The following is a 23,004-nucleotide window of genomic DNA, read 5'->3' as shown; positions in this document are numbered from 1 at the left end:
AGATGGTTGTTTCTGTCCCAGGTATCTTAGATCACAAAATCCCATGAGGTTTGTGTGGAGGCACCTGTGAAACAAGAATGCCCATGGTGTTGGTCTCACGCTGCCTTGATGGTTTAGATTGTCTTTTCCCATGACAGGAGTGACTGTGGAGGATATACAACGCTGCTGTCTCTTCTCTTAGGAGGAAACAAAACAAATGAAAAAAGAAGAAATTGGCTCCATAGTAAAGGTATACAGTATATAGATTTCAAGATACACTCCATTTTTGTTTGTTCCGTTATGTGTAAGTGTACACTAGATAAAAAATGGAAAGGTAGCAACAGATACTGTATATGCTGACCCTCAAACCAACTATGGCGACAAAGTGAGAAGCAAACACTTCTACTTTAAGGGGTAAAGACTGAACTGGATCTATTCGTGTGATCAAGTTTTTGTAAAGTGTCTAAAAAGGATCGTTTGCTTTTTTCTTAAACCTTTTAGGTGAAGCAAATCCTAAATCTATTAAAACATGGTCCATGTTTAAGATTCCTCTTTAAGGCACCCCAGAGTAACACGGCACTGCTCATTCTTCCTGACGCAGGACGAGGGTCTCTCATGTGAAAGGGGTTTCCATGCTGTGTATTGTAGAGGTGTGAGTTAGTGACACCTGGCTCTGTTATCTTTACATTGACACGTGTGTCTCAGGTCCCTGCTGCTCTTTAATGAGGCTGGCAGGCGTCTGTCAAACATCACGCTCACTGTGTTCTGAGCTGAAGGTGAGAGAGTTAGTCCTCAGGTACTGATTCTGACACCTGATTCTTCATGACTGCATGCTGATTCCAAATGGCAGACAGGCAGACAAGCTGACAGACAGGCAGGCTGGTGGATGGACAGAGACTGACAGGCAGGGGTCCTTACCTGAGCTAATGCAATCACCTGGGGACTTTTAGATTTACTCCCAATTTCCTCTGGAAGTTTCCCCCTGTGTTGCGCCAGGGCAAATGTTTTGTTCCGTCCAACAGCATGAGCCTGCTACACAGGAAGCGTGTTTAAAGCGTAGCGCAGCTGAGAGCAGCCAGGAGCAACTGGGTCCAGTGTAGAGAGAACATTCACACATCAGGTTACAGGGCTTTTCTGTGGTTACTGTAATTACTGCTCATTTGGATGTTATGCTGTCACTTTTGAGCTTTTACCATTGATGAGTATGCTACGTTACTCTACATCTTCAAACGTGATTAATATGAATCAATAGTACTACTTTGTTGTGCTGTTACCAGCAGACAAAGTTATGAGCTTGAAGTCCTGTTGCGCTTGATTAATAAGTATTTCTTAACTATATGATTTGATAAATGAAGTGTCCTGAGCTGACAGAACGAGGCACACGTGCTTCCTGTGTAAATGAGGGGTTAGAGTCTACACAGTGCTCATTTAAAATAATTTAATTTAAATAATCCGTTATTTTAAATGAATTAAAAATCCACATGCATCCATATCAGTGTGTCCAGGTGGTTTTAAGAGAAAAGTGTGTCCACCATGAATCATCTGACAGCATGAACTAATCTCCTCTTCTGTCCTAGTGAATGAACTACAGAGGTTCATCACAGCCATACTTTAAGAGACAGAAAATGTATCTACATTTGATGTTTGAGACATCATCTGCACAAAAGTAACATCAATACATTCATCAACTTTGCAATGAAACCTCGGTTCTCAAGGTGTGCCAAACCCAATATGAATTTCTCTGTCAGCTGTGTGTGTCTTGTATGTCATGTCCTCAAAGACACTGTGCAGTAATGGTTAACTTCCACCAGATCTGTCCATTCTCTGTCAGGCACAGGAGTTGATAGGTTTCAATTACAGTCAATGTGTTAAGTCCCATTGGCGCTGCTCTGTTATGTTCCTGCTCCGTTTCAGATCAGAAAGGCTGGAGCCCTCTGCAGCAGATACACAAGGCTTCTATTTTTGCTGGATGCCGGAGCACGACGCATCAACCAGCCCAGAGCAGATCAAGCAGGACAGGAAGTCAGTAACTGAAACAAAATAAAACATCTGGTAGATTTTCAGCATAAAACACTCTGTGTTATCACTAGATCGTATTTCACTTAACTACAACAACAAACCATCATGATGAGCGGAGCCAGGCCTGGAGTCAACAATTCAGAGGTTTTCAGTGGCCAATAAAGACAACATGGATGAGGAGAGGCTTATCATAGAGAAGAAAAAACACTGATTCAGTAATTTAACATCGGTCTCATGACTCCAGCTCTCTGACGGTCCTTCTTCGGACTACAGTGGAAGGGAGAAGAACCAGACACGGATCTGCATACATTCTGATTTGGTGGGTTGGACATCATTGGCGATTCGCAGATGACACTGGTGTATCTTTTATTCATAAGATGATACTGGGGAAACTTCCATCTTACTTTTATTCCCTTCTCTACACCAGCTCCACTGGGTACCAGTTAAGATCCTCTAATTTGTTACTCTTTACTGTACCCCAGGTTTTGACAGATCTAGGAAAACAGCTTTTTTTCTATAACGCACCTTGAACATGGAATAATCTAGGCAGTTTCCTAGAACCACTTTTTATTTACCTCTTCTCCATAAGTCAGAGATATAAATGATAGTCTGGAAGATTTAAACTCAGCCCTGTGAATTCCTTTACATCTTGACCTGTGCCCTACACATTTTACCATGTGTCAGGCCCCCAACGCACTGATAGGGCTCACATGTTTGGAATTCCTCAAGAGGTTTTTACATCAGACCAAAGTAAACAAAGGTAGCAAGGATTGTCTTTTTGGTCTTTTCAATAATGTAGTTCCCATCTGGAAACAGAGCTGGAGGTAAAATAGCCAATACATAAAGACCAGAGTCTGTAGTCATGTCAACATACTACAACAAGCAAGTAGGCAGCATCAGGAACCCTGACTTTTACCTCTTGCACTTACACATCTACTCCCCACAACTTCACACAGACTTTTTTCAGGGGCTGCAGGGAAACGTCTGGATGGGGTTGGGAAATGTTGATGGTTTTTGAGCATGTGTGAAAGAAGTTATGGTTTGATTACTTTTTAAATGTGTGGATTACACTGCCATGTTAACCAAGTAACCATGTTTCTTTTGCGGTTTAACCTCTGAGCATGTGCAGATTAAAAAGAATACGTCTGAATATGCATATCAAAGCATCAAAGGTTTCAGGAAAAGCTTGTTTATCATCACAGCCTTAATGACAGTGGAAGACTTAGTGAAGGATTCCCACAGGTAAATAAACTGTCTGCAGGGAAAGTGTGCATGTGTTTGTGTTTTAATCTAACACGCAGAGGTTACACTATCTGTTGTCATATTTACCGCTTCACTGGGCCGCTCCTGACGCTGACACACCTGTTTGTTGTGCAGTGCAGGTACACAGAATGGTTTGTGGGACTTGCGGGGGAGTAATGTGGAATGAATGCTGACACATACCAACACGGTGAGAACGATTAGGTAGCATGCTCTGAGTGTGTGTGTGTCTATGTGTTCCATCATTCCACCAAACAATGCATGGAGGATTTCACAGAGTAAGCCCTGCATGCCACTCACACCCACAAAGTCTAACCTAATTCTGCAAGGTTAAACTTCAACAGTCAGTGACAGAGTGCTACCTGTCAACCCAAGCAGGAAGTGCAAACACAACTACATCTTACCAACTATCACGTTATCACTGTAAGTAATACTGTTGTAATTACATAATGCCAGATGTCAGATGACTTTGCTTTGAATTGTTAGATACAGTGAAACTGAGACTCAGTTGAGACAGATGCTCAACAGCTTAATCTGAGCTAACAGCTAACTGATCCTTGCTAACAGTTCATCAAACTGGTCACTGGTCAGCCTCAAGTAGCTGGAAGCATCAGGAGCTTTCATCCAGATAACGTTCAAGGAGGAGGAGAGGACACTAACCCAGCTGAGAGAGAGTCCAGATGAGATGAACACGGATGGAGTTTCCTGGTTTCTGTTTTATCTGTAAGGATAATTTTTGAAGAACAAATTATTCTGAAGTCACAACAAGCAACAGCCTCCACAGTGTTGAAAAATGATGCCACTGCAGGAGTGCAAAAATAACTGCAGTTCCTTGAGTGACCATTACAAGTTGTCTTTAAAAGCCAAGGAAACCCTGTTAAAGCACCAATTTCCAACTTTACAGCAGAAATAAACATCTTGTCTAAAGCTTGTTTCTCTAATCATGACAGCTGTGCAGAGGTTCTGTTTTATTTTCATCTGTTCTGATTATGTAGAGTTCTCTAGAGTACCTAGACTTTACATAACGTTGCGTGATTGGGGTCGTGCAGGAAGTTGTACCTATTAAGAAGCTCACATAGCCGGACGTACGCCTCATCACAAATGTAACTACTCGTCAAAACAACTGAGATCACAAGCTCGGTGATTGGTCGGCTGGCTAGCATCATATTTCCTGGATTTATAACATTTCTGGTATCACTGCATGCCGGTCCTCTTCCTCTGATTCAGCAACCGTACTTTCCATCTCCTCTGACATCTCCTCTCTTTCTTCTTTGTATTGAAAAAGAGAATGTAGTGGAAACTGGGGATATGACATCCATAGATATCCCTCCGCCAACTCCGATGCACAGCACGGAAGTATAAACCAGGCTAATCACCTCTTCGGAACAACAGGGTGACATCACTGAGACATCAATCAAGTTTTCTAGCCTTGTGTCAGGGGAACATTTGCTTAACTTTGGTTCTAAACCTCAAACATAATGTGGATTTTGGAAGTAATCACAGCTTCATTAATCTCACATCAATGATTAGGCGGCTAACAGCAAAATAAATTCATTTCTAAAACAAAATAAAAGCCAGTGAGATAATTTGATCTTCATTATGGATTTGTTAAAATTCTGTTCTGTTTGTCTGTGAATATCTATATTCACCCCCAGCGCATGATCACCTGCACAACAATGTCACATGACTGTATAGGCTGTATATTATCTTTTCCATTTTAGCAGAGCGTGGACATATATTGTTAGCCTCAGCTGACAAAGTTTGCATCATGTTGCAAAAATCTATCTGATCCAACTAAAATAGCTTTTAACTCTCTAACTTCAGTTCTAACTCATTGATCTTCTGAGGAAAACATGAAAGAGGTCAAATCATTAGGAAGGACGTCCTCTGATGAGTGGAATGATTGCTTTAGAAAGTGCAGTTTGTGTGTGCTTGTGTTAGTGTGTATGTGGTGGGGTGACAAACAAAAGTTGTGAATGGCCTGGCTTTCTCCCTCCAAAGAAAAGACAGCGAGCGAGCAGAGGAGGAATGAAAAGGAGAAAGAGAGTAAGAGAGGAGGCTGTGTGCTGCTGCGGCATGCAGCCTGAGAATCCCTACAGCAGATGGTGTGTGTGTGTATGTGTGTGTATATGTGTGTGTGTGTGTGTGTGTGTGTGTGTGTTAAACACAAAGGTCCCAGGAAGTGGCGGATGAGTGGCATGCAAAGGCGCGAGCCACAGGACCTGTCTGTCTGAGGGGCTGGACAGACTGTCTGCTGCTGTCACTCACTAAAACTACCAGACTACTGCCTGTCTCTCTGCCTACAGCCACTTAAAGTACCTGTCTGTCTGCTATTTGTCACTTCAACTGTCTGTTTAAAGTGACAAATTGATTTGTATGTTTGTGTCACAGCCGTCATTTGGTCCCAGGCAGGTTTCCTACAAATGTTGCTTTTTTAATATTGTTTACGAAGAGTTTCTACCTGAATTTTCCAAATTAAGCCAATCCTTTTAATTAAGACAAAATGCAGAGTGCCTTCAAGTTTCAACACTATTCTGTTTAAAATGTGGACGTAATCTCAGATAAGTCCCCCAATGGTTACTGAAGAGGCACTATGAAGCCCAAAGAAGGTGGTGCTCATGTTGTATTGTTTTATGAATAATATATGCTCATTTTAAATTTGATGCACAACGTTTTAAACAGTTGGGACAGGGGCAACAAATCAGTGAAAAAGTTGTGTAATGCTAAAAAACACCTGGAGGACCATCTCCCAGCTAATGAGGTTAATGATCAACAGGTTAGTAACATGACTGGGTATGAAAAGGACATTCCAGAGAGGCTGAGGGTGCATCCCAAAGGTCTCTCGCATCCTCCACTTGGGTCATTCACTTGTGTTTTAGTCCCTCCCACCAGAGATGCTTGGAGAGATGCAAAGAAATGAAGACAGGGAGAGAGGGAACGAGGATATTACTTTTAAGAGACATGAGTCATCCTTTCCTCTGGAGCGTCGCTTAAAGTGACATTGGTTCGTGATGAGGGCATCATCTGATAACAGCTGGATCAGCTGTCAGTCAACTTCAACAGCAGATCCAGCCTGCTAACACATGCACTTAGATAACAAATATATATATATATATATATATATATATATATATATATATATATATATATATAAACAGTAACAGTACTTCGTCTCTGTGTTTTCCATGTTTAACGAATACCTGCACATGAAGAAAACCTTCTACTACTATTGGCATGAACAAAGAGATGTTATTGCCAAAGCACATACATTCTTACAATACATTATATATATTCACAACACACTACACTCACCATATATACATTAATCACACACCATATTCATTACATATTATATTCATATATTCTCTCTCTCTCTCTCTCTCTCTCTCTCTCTCTCTCTCTCTCTCTCTCTCTCTCTCTCTCTCTTCTCAACCCCATCTCAGTCTCAGCAGATGTCTGTCTAACATGAGTCTGGTTCTGCTCGAGGTTTCTGCCTGTTAAAAGGAAGTTTGTCCTTCCTGCTCTAACTACTGGATCTTATCCTGTCTTGATGTTGGGTCTTTGTTAATAATTTATACAAATAAAGATTGATTGATTGACTTTAATTTCAGAAAGACCCTTGGATGCTGATATAGCCCATCAATAACAAACTGTGTCACCAACAGATATCAAGTCTTCTGCAATTAATTTTTTTCATTGGTGAACTTTCATTTTGCATTTTGGCAGCCTCATATGGGATGTGACCTGAGAATCTGTCGCTGTGAATTGAAGTTTTAAAGATCTTGTGACAGAAGCAGATTTTCAGTTAAAACCTAGTCTGAACATAAACATTAAATGGTTTTTACACAGTCTGTGAATAAACGTTCACTTTTCAACCACTTTTGAACATCTTCATCTTCAACATCTACAGTATATAACTGAAGCCGAATCACAGAGAGTTAAGTCAAACCTGTGTCTTTGTCCTGGTCGTCCTGTGTGAGATTAATTCTTGTATTCAACACATAAACATGTGACTACAAGGGCATCTACAAGGCCTCCTATGGGGTCACACAAAGAGATAGGTTAGACAGTGTAATCCAGACTGAAGCGGGACAGTTGAGACAGGGCGTGTGGTGTAGTTGGCTCAACAATTAGCTGGGGGCCACCTTGGTTCACCTCAGAGGGATGTGGTGTGTGCAGAAGGTGGTCAGGAGGAAGAGGGGACGGTAAACTGTAACCCCCTGAGGACAAACTAACCACTACCTGCTCTTCTGTTGGATAAACAGCTGAGAGGGGAACGACTGCAGTCTGCGAAGATAGGGCAAGCCTTTACTTGAAAAGGATAAAACCTGTGTGTGGTGATGTTCACATTGAGTGGAGTTTCTGTGTGATGTGCTTTTGACCCACAGTGCTGAAAAATAAAGCCATGCGCAAGTGCAGAAAACTGCAGCTTTTCATACATGACACCCGCCATCATTTGGCTTCACAAGTTCTAATCTGAAACCAGTGGCTTGCGTCAGAAGGTGCTTACATACTGTCATTTGAAGAGGGGATATTTATGTGCATGTAACGTCCCATCTGCAATCTGTAACGCATGGAGTTGGAATGTTGGGGCAAAGTTACACCGCCTCTGATCCTCTCTTGGGGGTAGTAATCAGGGGTGCAGCTCGCTTGGCTGGAAGTGAAGCTTTCACAAAAACTGTTCCCCCTGGTGGCTGGCTGCAGTATAGGTCAAAAACTCCGTCTCCCCCATTCATTTGAATGGGGCTGCAGTCAAACTTTAAAAGTAAATACACGTCATACGAATGTTTCTCACATCCGTATGCTGTGGTGATATGTAGTTATTATTTGACTCTTTTGTGTTCAAGGACTCTTTTTTATGAAAAGTTTAATTTTTGTTAGTTATTAGAGGTTAAAAAACTGGGTTTTACTTCCGGGTTTGCTTTGCTTGACAGCTGCTGTAGAGGGAAACTCCATAGGATCTCGTGACGCTACGCTGTGGGGGCGGAGCTCGTTACCCTGGCAACACAGAATTCTCTACTGCGCAGACTCTGGCTGCAGAAGATTGCAGCACTCTGGAACGGGATATTTTGGCTTCAAAACCGTTCAATGAGAAAAGCGACGCTGTCCATTTTATTTACAGTCTATGGTCTACTATACAAGCAGTACGTACTGATTTGGCCAAACTTCCGTATACAGTAAGTAGTATGTGAACAAGAGCAAAATCTGCAGAATGCCAAAACTCCCCGGATGTTGTATTGATTCAAGAAAGTTTCCCATGATGCACAGCGCTCGTTCCGCTTTTTCTTTTCTCTTCTTTTTTGATGGGGGAACTCAGTTTTTATGTGCTGTGAAAATAATTAAATTCCATATAAACCATGTCTTAATTTTTTAAATCATCAGTGATGCTAAAGAAGCAGTTTATCTATCAGCAACTGGAAATTCAGTGACATCTGGCCCAGTGTACTGCAACACAGATCGAACAGAACAGACAGACTACAGACTAAATTCAAACGCTGTATGCAGTATACAGTTCGTACTGCCTACTACATTCGTAGGTAGTATGTAGCAGGCCGTTTCAAAAACAGCCTCTGTCCCAGAGTGATACTCTGCATGAGCCGATTGACCCTGAGACTGCACCTGGACAGAGAAGAAGAGGGCAGGTTTGGTCAGTGAATGTAAAGCCCTTTTCACACATGAACTCCTGACACTTTATAAATCATTTTAAGACTTTCAAGTCTTGACATTTTTAGGAGTTTGACGTTCACATATGCACCTCAATTTGGGAGGTTTTCTGTCTGATGCACTCTGACAACTTGACATAATCTGTTTGGTTTAGTTGAAGGTGTTTCGGTAGAGAAGGAGGAGGCAATGAGGAGTAATGTCTCCTGTTTAAGTGGTACTATCACTTTGACATGTGCAAGGATGTCTCCACAGCACAAACAACCATAGAAAACATCCTACAGACAACTGAGGCCAGCAGTACCAACATTTTCTGAATGAAACATGGACGTAGTCTCTGCAGCCTCTTAAACACTGCAGCCTCCATCACTACACCTTTGTACTTACACATTGCACCCCAAACCAGCATAATATTGGTGTCCCATGTGCTATTGGGGTTTTCGAGTCCCCACTCTTGAGTCTCTGCAGAGGCTCCACACCTCTCCCACCTTCATATCTGTCTGCTACATCAGCAATCATGAACACCGAGATGCAGCATGGTTCTTGCTATTTAATAGTTTATAGTAATAATATAATCACAGTTTGTATATATCTGTCACTGCCTCATCTCTGTTGTTCTCTGCCCTCAGACATGCTGGCATGTGTAGCACTCCTCTTACTGTGTGTGGATGAACACATGCGCACATACAAGCACACACACACTGATAGACCATGGCTGTGTGTGTATTTCATGTTTCCTGTATTGCATATCACAGCCTTCTTGGGTGGCAGACCCTCCTACGTAACAGCTGCTCGTGTTTGCCTCCAACAGAGCCGGTGGGCAGATCAACAAAACAACTTATGAGTTCTTTTAGACAAAACTGTTGATGCACAATGTTTGTGTGCAACTACAGCTGGTAGTTTGGACGGTGCTTTCCAATCATGTGCCGCCTCACAGATCTCTCACAGGCTGCAGTCCCACCAGAGTGTAAGTCCAGAGTTCGGCAGACCAATCTGATTCTTTCCACTGTGCTCGGCCTACAACAGATGTTAGCAGAAACAATGTCACATCAACTTAAAGCACTAACGTTGTGGTCTGCTTGTTTGCATCAGAGCAGCCCTACTGATGACACTGTGTTAGTATGTAGCTATCTGCCACAGTCTGTTAGCTTCTTCTTGAACCTATGTTAATGATACTCAATCAGTCTCAGAGCTGATACTGTGTTAGCTTCATTGTTGCATTGAATATTTATTATGTTTTCATTATTAGCTAAAATTCAAAGCATAGACTTTATAAATGTATGGACTTACTATCCGTGACGTCACCCATCTGTTTCTGAAGCGCTGTTTTGAGGCCTATCGTCGTCAGCAGCCATATTGCTTCTGTCGAGTGATTGTGACATAAAGAGGCGGGCTTTGAGCCTCCTAGCCAACAGCTACAGTGTTCCCGCATGTCAGTCAAGTCAGCTGTGCCTCTCATTGGAAGACTCGTAATCTTAATATCTTTAAATTGCCGCGTTAGAAAAAAATTCACCCCCCATACAGTTTGTGCGGATCAAGCGGCACCCTCCGGTCTAAAAATATGAGTCAATGTGGAAGTTCTAAAAGTTGCAGTTCATCAAGGATCTGCTTGAGGCTGGCTCTGGAAGTACCAAAAACTACATACACACCAACTCAAAAAAGCATGTTTGTAAACACAACGGAAGTCACATACACATGAATGGGAAAAAGACGATCTTCACAGCAGAAATAAACATGTTTACAGCCTGGTACAAAAGACGAGTGTGGTCTGAATAGCTAATTTCTCGATGTGCTCTCACTGTGAAGGGGGTGAATTTTTTTCTAACACAACAATTTCTAAGATATTGAGATTACTAGTCTTCCAATGAGAGGCACAGCTGACTGTGGGAACACTGTAGCTGTTTGCTAGGAGGCTCAAAGCCCGCCTCTTTACGTCACACTGGCTCAACAGCAGCAATATGGCTGCCGCTGCCGATTGGCTTCTAAACAGCGTCACGGATACTACGTCCATATTTTATACAGTCTATGGTGCCGATCGGGAAATTAGCTATCCAGACTACACTCGTCTTTTGTACCAGGCTGTAAACATGTTTATTTCTGCTGTAAAGATTGTCTTTTTTGAATTGGTGTGTATGTGGTTTCCGGTACTTCCGGAGCCAGCCTCAAGCAGATCCTCGATGAACTGCAGCTTTTAGCACTTCTGCAGTGGACTCATATTTTTAGACCGGAGGTTGCCGCTTCATTCAAACATATCCACTTTGTTTCTGTCCTCCTTGTTTAGGTACAAAAAGAGACGAGAGAAATGCCAACACAGTGGTACAAATCCACCACTAACCAGTGTGTGAAAGGCACAGTGGCACACCACTAGAAAAGCTCACAACAACAACAACAACAAGAGCACTAACAGGAGCTTCAGTCTGAACTCTGTGTAGATCCAGCACATGTAGGAATCAGTAAAAGCTTCAGCTGCTGTTTTGACCTTAAAGAAAAAATGAAGCAGGACATGATTCTGTCAACTATCCTTCTTCCCTTTCCTTAACCGACAGCATGTTAGCACTCTTATTTGTAGGTCAGCAGTATTCTTCTTTGCTGCCTCACCTGCAGAACTCAGCACAGTCATGGTTTGTCAGAGTCTATGTTCTCATTTTATTTTTATGATGAATTATTTTTATAAGAATCACTACTATTCAGTACATTTGATGTCACTGAATATGATATGATAGTCTATTGTTACAACCCAATATAAGTCTAGGGATAAGGGAAGCAACATAAGCGCCAATGTTTTTAGGCGAACAAGCTGTTAACTGTTCAAAGCCCATAAATCAACAATAAAACAAATTTATCAACACAAGCTGTGAGTGGTGCCAAGTCATACATCACACATGCAAAACAGAACTGTGTCACCTTAATCGCCCTGAACATGTGAAACTCACAAGAAACACCAGGCTCATAGAGAGAATTGTCGATCTGTGGATACATTCCTCCTGAAAACAAAAGAAGAATGCCAAACAGATAAGATAACAGCAGCTTAAATAACAAACATTACCACACCATGCAGCACTCACATTCACGCCGGGCAGCAAACTGTGGAATGGGCTAGCTTTTTTTTTTCCAGACTCAGAGACTGCAGAGTAATCTCATGTGGGCGTACTAAAGCAGCAGCCACACTTACAGATGTGCTTGCACCTGCTGCTGTAGAGATTTGTTTGAGCCAGAGTGAGAATAAATAAGCTTCAATGTATTCAAGGTTTATACAAATATTTCAAAGTATGTTGCAAAAATAATCTGAGAAAGGTCAATTCCATGTTTTTAACATCGACCTTAATGTCGACAGAAGTACGTGAAAATCATTTATTCATCCGACAGGAAAATGTTATTTATTTGGTCAAAAATTACATGAAATAAAAACATTAAACACGGAAAAAACAGCTATCGCTGCAATAAGACGTAGGCCTATGTGTTGATGCCTTCGTTAGCTAATATAGCATTAGTAACATAGGGTAAATGTCACTTTTATAAAGAAATGAAAATGGAGGTAGCTGTGTTGAAGCCTGTTCAAAACACTTTAAACTTGAATACATTGTGAAAAAGTTTACGGTTTGTAATTGTTTTCTGTGATCATCATCCTGTGTTCGTATCTACATAAGTATACACGTACAAAATAAAGTCTGTAAATGGTCATGTATATGTTTAAACTCTGCTCTAAGTCAACATGGAGATTGCTGTCAGCTGTGGTGAAGTGCAGCCAGCCAGATTAACTTGTGATACGACATCTAGACATTGTGGTGGTGGGGCATGGAGAAGGGGTGTGTGGGAACAGTGCAGGGGAATTAACACAGGTGAAGACTGTTTGTTGATTGCTCCCCTTTTCCCTGCAGTAGCATGCTGGACCTGGCAGACAGGAGAGAAGAGCCACAGGAGCAAGAACAGTCTCCTGCCATGAGTTATCACTTCTAAAAAGCAATACAAGTAGTTCTGTGTTGGTGTTTGTAAAATAAAGGAGTGCTTACAGTGAAATCTAGTGTGGTCACTGAGGAAACCTGCAACACAGTCGTTTGTTACAGACATCTATCACGATTATTCCAACACTAGCTAGGAATTCTCCATATCTCAGCTTGAAGGGGCTGAGCACCCATTAAAGTCTGATCCTTAAACTGCACCTGCTTACAATTAGAGCCATCATTGAGTTATTAGGAGTTACACATGTGGGGCGGATCATCATCAGGTTATATAAGTGCAGTGGACATGGCAAACCTTGTGGGTTTGTTAGTAGGTTTGAGTCAGAGTGAGTATTGAGAGAAGCGATTGGTGTTAGTGAGTGGGACAGAAAGAGTGATAGCACATAGTGCATGACTGAGTGATTGACTGTCTTTGTGATTGAAAGTTTGAGAGGAGTTGAAGATTGTTTGTGTGTTTTTGGAAGTGGTTGTAATTGTGTAGGTTTTGTTTTCTTTGTCATTAGTGTTGTGATTTGTGTATTTGTCCTTGTTTTTTTGTCTTTGTACGTGTGTCTTTGTGTAAGACAGCTGAGTATAGGGGTGAAGGAGTAGGGTGAGATACCAAAGTTGCAGACAGATGAGGACAAAGGGACAGGTAGCAGAAACATGGAAAATAAGTTGGCACAAGAGGTGCTTGACTTTCTGCCCCACAGTCAATATCCTGAAGGTTTAACAAGCAAACAGTGCTATGTTATCAAGAGAAGAGCTGACAGCTTCAGGATTAAGGGTGAGACTTCTAATCCATGACAGTCTTCTGACAGTGCTGTTCTGAATACATTTAGCACATTGATATCAAAACACCAGATGGAGAACTCCACTACATCTGTAGAGTGGGACAATGACATGACATGCATGTTTTTGTGTCCAAGTCCATTATGTCTTATTAAAATAATTTTAACAATTCATGACAAGTGTAACTATATTCTATAAAACCCATTTAGTTTCAAAATATTTTCATTACATTCTAAATATATATATTATTATGTTTTTGCATCTCAAACCTTTAAAGTGTCAGGTGGTGCTACCCTCCTTGAAATTAATCAGACTGGAAAACTATTTAAAATGGTATTTTAATGATGATATATTTAAAATATAATACTTTGGTATTACGTTATGGTTGAAACCCTTCAAATAAACCACATTTTTATAAATAAAAACTATTTAGGTCATTTAAACATTTCTGTCCAGCAATTTGTATGTTCTACAATGTCAGGGTGGCACAACCGTAAACATGTGATTTTTATTTTGAAATGCAGTGGTAATAACAGATAACAGGATATTTCATCATTAAGGGGACCCCAACTGCCACTTTTGGCTGAGTGAAAAGGTTTGTAGATCTCTCTCAAATATTGATAAAAATATTTTTTATCATAAAACTCTTTATTCTATTTAAAAATGATATGTATGAACTTGCGAGCAAGAACAAAAGCTAATGCAGGTGTCCAAGTAGATGCCTGTTTAATTTGAAATGAGTTGAAAATGTCAGATGGTGCAACCAGTAAGTCAGGTGCAAGGAATGTCACTATATAAAATAAATAATGTTATTTAAAGCTTTAAAATTATTGACTACATATTTCTAAATGTCTAATAGATTTAATTTAGATATATCATACTCTATAAAACCTTTTTCATGATAATTTTAATCCTTTTAGATGGCACTGTCAAATAAAGAAAAATCAGCACAACACGGGAAGCAAATTAAAAATGATCCAGCTGCAAGAGAAGCCTATCTTACAGAAATATATATAATTATATATAAGCATAATATTTGCTTAGCACCATCCGCTTCCTCTCAGGCTTTAAGAAGGTAACTTGGAACTTCTCTGAGAAGTCACATGGAAAAGGCGCCCCCGATGGAGTTGGTGGTTCAGTGAAGCGTACAGCTGACTCTGCTGTCCAAAGGGGTGCAGACATCCAAACCCCTGAAGATTTTAACAGGGAAAAGTCAGAGGTCAAGTTCTTCTGGGTGAGTGAGGAAGACATCAGAAGATTTGATGAAGCGGTACCTGAGTTTGTGCCCGCTGTAAAGGGAACTATGGTGATGCACCAGGTGATGGCCACTACACCAGGTACAATAACACACAGGGAGATCTCCCGCTTCTGTAGCAGACCACACATCTGCCAGTGCCACAAACCCACAATGGTCAACTTGCAAAGTACCCAGGCTATTGCCAAAGATGACAAAGAAGACAAAGATGACAACAATGACAGCAATGACAAAGATCTGAGTGGGAAGTTCATCCTGGTACAATATGAAGGGAGGCTATTCGTGGGACAGGCTCTGCAAGTCATTGGTGATGAGATTGAAGTGAGCCCATTGACTGTATAAAATATGGACGTAGTATCCGTGACGTCACCCATCTGTTCCTGAGAGCTGTTTTGAAGCAAATCGACGGCAGCAGCCATATTGGTAATGCGGAACTCAACTGGGCAGAGTGTGACGTAGTGTGAGTCTCTTAGCCAATGGCTGTGTGTTCCCGACCAGGAGTCACATCAGTCATGTCCTTATTTGGGCAAAACTCATAATCTTAATATCTTCTGAACCGTCACGTTAGAAAAAAATTCACCCCCCGTACAGTGTGTGCCATTAGAGAGATTAGCTTCATAGGGCCAAGCCGTTTTTTGAACCAGGCTGTAAACATGTTTATTAATGCTGCAAAGATCCTCTTTTTCCCATTCATATCTATGTAGTTTCCGGTGTTTCTCCAGCCAGCCTCAAGCGGATTTTCGATGTATTGCAGTTTATAGCACTTCCGCATTGGCTTCATCGTTTGAGACCGGAGTTTGCCGCTTGAGTGAGCCACATGCAGCAGGGATGCAAAAACTTTTTCATTGGCCCCATCCTGCTGACATCCTTTTTTTTAACACCACTGGTGTGCTGCATGTGATCTCAGAGCCAGAGCCTCTAAATTTACACCACACACAGCAGACTAATGCAGACTGGGACTGCTTTTTTGCACACACCTGAAACAGGGTATTAGCCCTCTACCAGTGTTGACCTAAGAGGGTTAAAATGTTTCTTAATATTTGTCAATGAGTTTCAAACTCCTTAGTGTTTTTTTTATCAAACTGTTTCAAAATCAGTCCCTCGAGTTGTTGTTGTTAAATCACAACTCACTCCTTCTTAGTATGGATTTATCGTAGTGTTGCATTCGAGTTAATTTAATGTTATGTTATGTATTAATATTATAAGTATTAACCTTTGACGATTGCATTTCCATATTTCGAAAAAATGTGTTGAATGAAAAAAGACTAAAAGCTGAAGTTTCTTTATAAATGTTTGACACTAAAACATGACTTCATTGTTGTTCAATCGCAATCCATTACAGTATATGTCGATACAATAATAGCTGAGACTTATTATTTTAACTTCAATGGTGACTGTCAAAAAACATTGTTTTTGAACAAACAAAATGCAATTATTCACCATATTTCCTGTCAATACTAAAGTTGTCAGGTGGCACAACTGATAAATGTCAGGTGGAAAATATTTATTTCAACCCATTAAATTATAGGTTAAAGTGAACAAATGGTTGATAACTATGATGTCAAAACATATTGTACTGAATGCATTAATTTGTTAATTTGTATCATTATTTTTCTGTCTTTCAAAGTAAAATCAGATGCTAAAGATACTAAATACCTGGCCAATATAATGCATTATTCTTAAATTATTGTAAATACAAAACGCACCCACAAAATAATATTTGGTAGGTACTGTAGACATTTTAAGGAAAACTTCCTTGATATTTCCCTTAGAATAAATAGGAGGAAAATATATATATTTATACAAATATCTGGTTGCACCACCTGACATTTTTTGGGTGGTGAAGTTATAAATACTGTTGAAAAAATGATTTAAACACTTTACAAAGGTATTTAAAAATTAAGACTTGTTTAAGCAAATTGTTACGGACACATAAACATGCATTTCATCCATTTTGAAAATACTTTTTAAAATAATCTTTTTAGAAGCCTTATTTGTCATTAACCCAGGAGCAGACAGAATAAGAGTGAGCACCTTGCAAAGGTTGTGCTTACTGCAGAGGATGCCAACTCTCTGTTTGAGGAGTTCCACATGAGTGAAATTGGTGGACACTGTGGAGTGGAAAAGACACATGCTGCTATAATTAGCAGGTACTACTGGCCTGGCATGGAGGAGGACATTCGCAAGTTGGTAAGTTAGTATCTTTAAAATATTCATTGTGTATTCTATAATGATATCTACCTGAATGTCTAGAATTCTCACATGATTGTTCAACTCTGACTGGATTTAACAGTACAGGAGACACAGATTTTGTGTTAGCACATCTTATAAAGCCTTTCTGTAAATTAGATCCTTGAAGGGATATTTCAGTTTTTTTGAAGTGGGGTCGTATGAGTTACATTACACTATTGCTCCTGCTAGCCACAATGCGTGCCGGTGAGCTCTTCCCCTTTAATGAGAAAATTCCCAGAGGGCCGGCCCGGCAAGCTGATCACAGCTGATTGGCGTGTATCCGTGCTCATGCAGCGGAAAATCACCGGTCTGCGAGGTCCGTCCGAAAATAGTGCCAAAAGAAAGGGGATTTCTGACGGCAAACTGAATAGCTCCAATTTTTTTTACTGGTGCATGTATTTGCACCGTTATGAGTTCCTAGACTATATTTTCTTATCTTTGGCGAAATTACGCAAAATAGGAGGCCCCGTCCACAGAGAAAATAGCCTAGTCTAGTGCTCTTTTCCCCTGTTGTGCTGTTTTGGTCCCCTGCAGTTTTTACCGTCCCAAAACAATGTTACACTATAGTAAACAGAGACACATCAAGCACTAGGACTAAGACCAAGCAGAAAACGGCAGCTCAAGCTGAAGCCCATAGACATGCTGAAGCCTGTTTCCCTTAGTTTAGACCGCCCACAAGCCCCTCGATTGGCTCTGCCGTTTCTTATGTGATTGGCCGTCCCCACTGTCACTCCATCATGCTCGCACAGCGGTCTGCTAGCTCAGTGTTGCCAACTATTTTTAGTGAGTTTTCAGATCCCTCTAACGACCCTTTTTCAAAAAACGACTAGCGACAAATCTAGCGACTTTTTCTGGAGACTCTGAAATGACAGCATGTATCGTTCTAAATGAACAGCGGGTGCTGCAGTGGCCCCCTCCCCCGTCCCAGAGCACTCACAGACGTCTCAGTCCGAGTTGCGCAGCAGTCCCTCGTAGCTGCAGTCAGAGCAGAGATGTAAACCCCACCGTGTCCAGACTGCAAATGGATCGCGCATGTACGAAGACACCGCTGGCTGATCCATTTAGATTGTTAATGTAGATTGTATAATAAATATTTTGAAAATGACATTGTTGAAAAATGTAATGTTTTACTTTGGATTTTTTAGGCTCCTAAGTGTAGTTATAAACATATTTAGGGTGTTTTTTAACCTATTTATGTCTCTCCCTGGACGTTACACGTCTCTCCAGCAGCGTCTATTACAATTCAGATTATGCAAATTAGGTGATGACATCATTCAGCGACTTCTAGCGACTTTTAGGACAGCCAATAGCTACTTTCCTCACTGAAGAGTTGGCAACGCTGTGCTAGTTGCCGAGGAGGAGTCCTTATTAATCTGCCACTGTAAGTTGGACGTTTGTTCTGCTTGGGTCATGTCAGCTAGAAGGATTGTCATATCAAAAGTTCAACTACATTAACGTGCGTATGTGTATGTGTGTGTGTGTGTGTGTGTGTGTGTGTGTGTGTGTGTGTGTGTTTTGTAATTAGGCGCAGCCAGGATGTCTAAAAAAAGAAAAGTGGACATAAGAGACTTCTTTAGAAGTCAAAGTGTAAGTTACTCAAAGAAATGCGTTACAGCTATTCTGCAACACCTTCACTGGCTCCCAATAAAGCAGCATATCCACTTCAAGATCCTCCTCATCAATTACAGAGCTCTCAACACTTTTGTAAAGTGTCTTTGAGTTTTATTGAAAGTGCTGATAAGTAAAATGTATTATTATTATTGTTTTTATCATATTATTGTATTGCACACATCGACAGTCACTTCATGCTAATGTTTTTAATACTGCTTTCTAGGTCACAGAGCCTCTTCAGCTGGTGGGGATGGACCTGATGGGTAAACTTACTCTAACAGAAGGTGGTAATCATGTGTCATGGTTGATTGTTTCACCAAATGGGCAGAGGCCTACCCACTCAAAAGTAAAAAAGCAGATGAGGTCACAAATTGTATTATTTATTTCTTTTACAATTTGGTTCACCCAAAAGACTGTTAACAGACCAGGGCTGAGTTTCGCAACAAGGTACAATCATGAATAATTCTGAGTCTTTTGTGTGTTACTTCTGTTATGCTGACTTTTCTACTTTACCCAACTATAATTTCAAGATCAACCTCAGATTGTGTGACAGGCTCGGGATTAAGAGGAGCCTCTGTGCTCCTCATCATCCTCAAACTAATGGCCTTGTGGAGAGACTAAATGGCACAGTACAGAGGTAGGTTTTCATTTACATTTAAAATTATAATCAGTCACAGCAAACATCATACAGAGGTGACTTTATCTGATAAATAATTAAAGGTCTCTCTAGAAAAGCCCAAATGCCCTCCTATCTTTCCATGCTTGCTCTAAATTGTTAATTTAAAGGTCACTAAACAAAATGGTTTCTGATCATCCAAAGATGTGGGAAAACTACCTGCAAGCAACAATGTTCATGTGGCGTCTTCATGTGCAAGGTAACAGTTTAATTTTTTCTGTGAGGACTCACAATTCCCCAAAGTCATCCTAATGATTCCTATTCCAACTTTTGTAGCTTGCAGAACAGATACTTCAAAAAGTATGTGTGGACTACCCAGTTGATGAAAAGGGGTGGAAATATTTAGAATCAACATAGTGACAACCTTGCTGAGTGACACAGGTAATTGCTACCCATCAACTACAGGACATTTTTGTTTATTGGCAGTATAATAACTGCTGTGGTGTTTTACAGATGACTTGTCTCAACTGTGTCCGGCCTGTGGGGAGGAGTGCTCAGGGGCTGAAATGGACCAGGGGGTAAGGTTATTAAACCTTTGTCCATTATGGGCAGAAGAATGGGATCCACCATGGATAAGACACCTCACTGTAACAGTTAACTCTCACCAGCACAACTTTTTTAAATTAGTATTTTACGTCACGTAACATGCATGTTTTCACTTTGTAAAGACACTTGTGCAGCTGAATGAGCACTGACTGGTCCACAAACAGTACAAGTGTTGGGATTTGACTGTTTATTTCTCAGTTTGAATTGCTTCATTGTTCCTGCTCTAGATAAAAGATGTGTGATTAACCAAGTGTTTGAGACTAATGTGAGCTTCTTTGATATTTGTCCTTTCCTTACAGATTAAGTGCACCAGCTGCCTTATGTGGTACCACACAGTCTGCATGAGCAACCCCTCAGTGGAAGGGGACTATTTTTTGCAAATCATGCTTGTCCTAATCATTAAAACTTCAAAACTCAACATTAATGTTGTCTTCCTTAAATCATTCTTACATTCTTAACATTGTTACATGGGCTTTTTTCTTTTTTTAAACTTTATTGCCACAGTTTCAAAACAACAGGCAATTTACAAACACACAAACAGTTTCACCTTGAGATTGGGCCCCTTCAGACTAACAGAAAGACATTAGTAAAGCAGTCCCACACAGGGTGGAACATGCACACATCAGCCATACATTGCCATTCACAATCATCCTCATTTACATATACAGGTATACACTGGTAAACCTACCATTCACATGTACAAATAACAATACATAACCACATGGACCTCAACATGAGTTGTCTGAGTGTGTAGACGGAATTAAATTTCCTTTATATCTTTTCACTATAACAGTAAACAAAAAAAGTAATGTGTATGAGCTTTTGCACTTAAACGTGATTGATGCGGATGATGTCACAAGTAAACATTTTAATTACTCAAGTGGAGGACAAAGTCATTTCCATCACAGTACATAAAAGGAGTTTTTGAACATAATCATCGATTTATCTTCTATTTTCAAAATGTTTACAAGTTGTCAAACAGATTTCCCTAAATGTTAAAATAATAACAGCAACACGGACAAACATTCGATTTACAAATACAGTGTCCTCAACACTCATTGGGCCTCATTCACTAATAAATGCGTAGAAATATTCTTACTCTGCGCATAAAATAAGTGCTTACACAAAATCACCGTCAGATTCATGACACGTGCGTACCAGCCAATTTTGTTCTCACCACCTTGCGTGTATTAGTGAATCAGAATCATTCTAAATCGACAGGCGCGTGCCTGCAACCTGCAATCAGCATACTACCACGCCCCAATTCATCCATATAAGGACATCTGTTCGGGGCATCAAGACGCTGAATTTCACCTCGGCAGAAATGGAGGTGATTGTTGTTTCGGAGGTTGAGGCAAGAAAACCAACACTTTTCTGAAGCGTGTCAGCAGGAGTCATCATGACATAAAAAATGAAGCCTGGGTTTCTTACTGAGGCTGTTAATGCTGTGTCTCCTGAGGTTTGCAACATGGCTCAGGTTAAGAAAAAATAGTTTGATGTTAAAATGGATGCAAAAAACCTAAAATAAAAGACTTTCAGAGCAGAAAAGAAGGAAGGAAACTGGAGGAGGACAAGGACCACCTGATCTGACAGCTCAGGATTAAAGAATGCCTGCGATTATTGGAGAGACCTCCATATGAGGGATATGTACCCGAAACGAGGGTGAAAGTGATGATATTCACATTCATATATAATATGTGATGAGTTTTCTGCCTCTCTTTTTGCCAGATGGCTATATGACAGTCATCTGCCTTTTTTCTTTTACTGAAAGTAGTTTAAATATGTCACGCATTTAGTTAAAAGAGTATGTGTTTACATTTTCTGAGAAAGTTCTATTTTTGTTCGTAGTGTAAGAACAAATTCAAGTAAGAATATATTGATGAATCCCAGATTTTTGCTTCAAACGTGCGTACGCACAGTTTAAGCACATATCCGTGCGTACACAGTGTTAGTGAATGAGGCCCATTGCCGTTTACATTGTTCTAAACAGGCACCTGCACAGCCACCTTTTTGCCTCTACGTCTATTTGTAATTTCGAACTAAGTCAGTGGCTCAGCAAATTATTCCCAAGTAATGTTCAACCCCCCCAGAAGACACCTACACATCCTAAAAACTAAAACAAAAGAAGAGTAACTTGGTGTTATAGGTTATTTAGACAATGGACAAGGGGTCCTGAGAAGCTGCGCCTTCAACTCATCTGTCCGGACTGTCACCAGTTAATCCAGCACCAGTTAAACCGTGACGCCTTCTTTTACAGCATTGTCCCAGTTCACACACACTTCTTTAAACAAAGCGCCTATATTTTCAATTCATGTATCATTTGTTCATTCTATTTCTCTATTTCTGTTTTTGTGCTCAAAAGAAACATTGGGAGAACGGATAACAAGAGTTTATCTGATTTTGACATTTTCATCTGGTGAAACTTGAGTGACCCGGAAGTGAACTTTTCTCAGGCGTAAAGGAGAAGAAGAAACGGGCTTTAGCTCCAATCAACCGATTTATAACTTTCCAACACAGTAGATCTAGATCGGTTCAGAGGCCCGCTGATCAATGTATTCATATCTTTAAAGTTAAAATCGATTTCCAGTTTGTACCGGGTGAATCTATACACCTCTAGAATTGTCCATAAATGCAAACCATGCTGAGTTTAATGAAGGAGCACACTCATTTATTCTGCTGCAGTGGGATCACAGACTTAGCTTAATGTTAAAGTTGGGTGCCCATATAGCGGTATCTTAAAAAATAGCTGTAGCCCTCCTGCTATTTATACAAATTTTAACCAACCTGACGACTTCCAATGGACTTCCACCAGAATTGGTCTGGTCCATCTCCAATCCGCTGCAGTCCATCTCGGTGCTCTCTCGCACTTTAACACCCACCAGTTGCGTTTGCGTTGTCAGTTCTAGAGTTTCGGAGCAGGACCGCCAGACAGCTGGAGTCATGTGACTGAGATTTTCCCACGGTAATCACTGAATCAAGGAATCTCCTCCTCCTCTCCTCATCCATGTTGTCTTTATCAGCCTCTTAAAACCTCT

General features: G+C 40.6%; 1 long non-coding RNA gene across 2 annotated transcripts; it reads left to right on the top strand.

Annotated features, from left to right (window-relative positions):
• The first annotated feature begins 13,176 nt into the window (after positions 1-13,176).
• LOC117810412 lies at positions 13,177-20,378 on the top strand. Of its 2 annotated transcripts, XR_004630770.1 has the most exons (9): positions 13,177-13,644; positions 16,914-17,094; positions 18,364-18,517; positions 18,662-18,723; positions 18,971-19,384; positions 19,568-19,622; positions 19,700-19,804; positions 19,877-19,941; positions 20,269-20,378. It is a non-coding gene; the product is annotated as an uncharacterized LOC117810412 (long non-coding RNA). The 2 variants fall into 2 exon arrangements; XR_004630771.1 differs by lacking the exons at positions 13,177-13,644; positions 16,914-17,094; positions 18,364-18,517; positions 18,662-18,723 and adding an exon at positions 18,850-18,884.
• The last annotated feature ends 2,626 nt before the right edge of the window (positions 20,379-23,004 follow it).

Source organism: Notolabrus celidotus, chromosome 3 (genome assembly GCF_009762535.1).
Source record: "Notolabrus celidotus isolate fNotCel1 chromosome 3, fNotCel1.pri, whole genome shotgun sequence".
Taxonomy (NCBI): Eukaryota; Metazoa; Chordata; class Actinopteri; order Labriformes; family Labridae; genus Notolabrus; species Notolabrus celidotus.
Note: the sequence above shows the minus strand (reverse complement) of the source record. Positions and strands in the feature narration are given on the sequence as shown.